This window comes from Misgurnus anguillicaudatus, chromosome 21 (assembly GCF_027580225.2).
Source record: "Misgurnus anguillicaudatus chromosome 21, ASM2758022v2, whole genome shotgun sequence".
NCBI lineage: Eukaryota > Metazoa > Chordata > Actinopteri > Cypriniformes > Cobitidae > Misgurnus > Misgurnus anguillicaudatus.
In genome coordinates, this window is record NC_073357.2 from 14,433,954 (window position 1) to 14,437,174 (window position 3,221).

General features: G+C 38.0%; 1 long non-coding RNA gene across 1 annotated transcript; it reads right to left on the bottom strand.

Moving 5' to 3' along the window:
• Window positions 1-1,091: 1,091 nt before the first annotated feature.
• On the bottom strand, window positions 1,092-2,780 carry LOC129420409 (uncharacterized). Its single transcript, XR_012360214.1, has 2 exons — window positions 2,088-2,780; window positions 1,092-1,304 (listed from the first exon to the last, which is right to left on the bottom strand). It is a non-coding gene; the product is annotated as an uncharacterized lncRNA (long non-coding RNA).
• Between the last annotated feature and the right edge of the window lie 441 nt (window positions 2,781-3,221).

A 3,221-nucleotide genomic window follows, 5' to 3' on the forward strand; every position in this document is an offset into this window, starting at 1 on the left:
TTTTGCAAAGAGAGATATTTATAACTCTTTAAAAAGGTTTATGTCTCTTAAAAGTAATGAAAATAAAACACTTCACAATCTTTACTGTATGAATTAGGTCACATTCTTTCTGATCCCATTTTTTAAACCCTAGTTAGTGTGTAATGTTGCAATAATGGCACAAATAATACCTGTAAAATAATGAAGCTCAAAGTTCACTGCCAGGCGATATATTTTCTTTAACAGAATTCGCCCTCCAAACCCTACAGCGAACGGCCGTTTTGGACTACAGCCCTCTATTTCCTGCTTTAGTCAAAAAACTGTTCTAGTGACGTGATTAAACTCCACCCACAGGAATATGTCAGTTGCCTGCTAAGCTAATGGCAAGCTAAGCTAACGGCAAGCTAAGCTGCTGTCGGTTCACAACACACTAAACAAACTACACAATCAGAACTCGATACGTATTTCTAAAGGAGGGACTTCATAGAACAAGGAAGACATCAGCCTGTTTTAAGGACAGTGAAACCAGCAGTATACAGATAAGTGTGTGAAAAATACCACTTTTTTTACACCTGAAACATGAAAACGTGTTAACCCTCTGGGGTCCGACCATTTTGGGACACTGTCAGAGGTTCTGACATGCTCTTACATTTGGTCTTTTTTCAGTTGCTTTAAAACATAATAATGGCAAGTGTCTCATACCACTGTGTTCAGCACAAACTGGGCTAATATATTATATTAGCTACATGTATGTACATGTTTGTATTTTTGAGAGAAAAAGGTTTATGCATGGTTTTTAAAAAAGCTAAAATTTTAAGTCACTGATATAAGTCCACAAAACCTATACTAAACATGTTTTAACAAGACTTTCCTAAACAGAATCTAGTAGTCTAGAGTTTTTTCTTTAAAATGATGTGAAAATCATCCTGCCCACTCATTCACATAAACCAGTATATTTATTTAGAAATTGTAAGACACTTTTTGTTTAGAGGGGCCGTATGCGAGAAGGATTGATTGACAGCTAGCAAACAAAGGCTCGCATAATGAGCTGCATAATGATCTGCATAATGAGGGAGGAGGGAACTACAGTAAAGAATGTGAGGACAAATGAACATGTTTGTTTGAGGTTTATTAAGAAGTTAACAATATAATCAAAATAGAAATGAAGGTCAGTAGGACCCTATTCAAAAACTTAACTTTTATAAGAAACTGATAAACAACAGAGCTGTAAACTTCATGTGGCTCATGTTACCATACAACTTTATGTCCAAAGAGTGTGAATATGTTTTTCCACTTCATAGTTTACTGATGAGAGGGATGCAGACCTGTAAGAGAGTTATGAACAGCTGTTAGCATAAATTGTCCACAGAAATACCCTTACATACATAACTGATGGGTAAATGATAGCACTTGTAACGGTGGTCGCCTATACTCAATATACTGTATAAAAAAAACTTGGCCTAGGCGGGTTTCGAACCCGGGTCTACCACGTGGCGGCCTAACGCACTACCACTGCGCCACCATTTGGTCACGTGATTGATGACTCTCACACACCTAGGTAGACTTGCCAAGGTAAATTTATAAAAGAAAAAAAGGCGAGTCTCCGTGTAAACAACGCGGAGCTCATAATAAAACGGTGTCGCGTGTAAAACGCAATGTATGGAATGCGTTGCATGTAAACAATATCATATTACAGCAGACCCCCCCCAGTGCAGCATTACTCAAGTTGCCATGAAGGATACGAAAGTGTCTACTGTAACTACAGCATGTAACAATGAAATCCGCCATTACGTGACCACGCGTCCTCGTTTGTAAATAAGCATGTAAACATGGAATCTTACAGCACACACTTAAAAGACACAGCAGTGCAGCATTACTCAAAGTTGCCATGAAGGATACGAAAGTGAATAACTGTGTCTAACACTGTACAGCAAACAATGAAATCCGCCATTAACTTACGTGATCACGCGTAAGTTACTCGTTTGTAAACAATGCGAACGTTTTTCAATCCGAGGCGTGAAGTCTGTTGAGGTTGCTTATGTAGGCTGAACTGCACAAGCCATAACATATTACATGATAGCAAATATAAATGAAGACAAATGACTTACAGTTTCTTCAGGAATATATCCTTCTCCATTGCGTCTTCCATTGTTCTTCTTAGGTAACGTTAAAGATAAACGCTTCTCTTCCTCAATGTCCAGACATAAATGAAGATATTCATCACGTGTGTGTATAAAGTTTATAATCCAAACATGCGCTAAAGTCTTTAAATCTTATCAAACATTACGCTTTGCTCTGCTGGTTTGAACAGCTTGTCTCTTCATTACCATGTCAACAGCGTGTGGGCGTGACCGCATTATAGATAATGAGCTCAGCCAGGAAAAACGGTACTCTCTTTACTTCAATGCAGATTATATAAACAGGAAATATTTGTTTTTGATAATAATTAGCTTGTTTAAAAGTAGACATTTCAGGCTTTCTTTGGATATGTGTATTATGTTTGTGTGACGAGTATTCGCGGAGTTTCAACTAATTTTTGTAACGTGATTTGAGAGACAGCTGGCGGAGACAGAAATGTCTGAATGAGCACCCTGTTTATTTTCTATATTTGACAAAAACACAAAGATCTGTTGTTATTGTGAATGTACACTAATTTAAGAGGACCCTTCAGAGTTTCAAATGATGTCAAACACGTAAGTGTTTGATTATTAATGATGGAGTATTTTAAGTTGATTCTGCTATGATAAGGAGAAAACACGTCAAAACGCGTCCCCGCGTTTTTGGACCCCTGGGGGTTAAATTGCGCACTGCAAACGCAATCAAAGCTTCAAAAACATAGAAAGAACGGTAGCCTACCTTTAAATATACACAAATTTGTATGAGTAACATTTCTTTAGTCATGTGCAGAGTGATTTTATTGAAAGATGAAATTGGTTACTGTAGCTTCAAGACGTGAGAGAGATCGCTCTGTTCACATGCATTGATGACAGGCTGCTGTGTGAGCGCGCATCAGGTGTACGCAGACAAGAGCAGCTGTGAGGAAAATGAAAGTTTAAACAATCAAAATTTTAAACGCATCCAAATAATAAACTTTTGGCATGAGGATGCAATTGTCCGCGACAGATGTTTATGTGTAGATATGTGTAAACGCTGTTTGATGAGGATGTGAAGATGCGTTGCGCTGTTGACCGGAGCGCGTCCTCATAGAAAATACACATATCTCTGTAAAGGCAGAGAGAGAG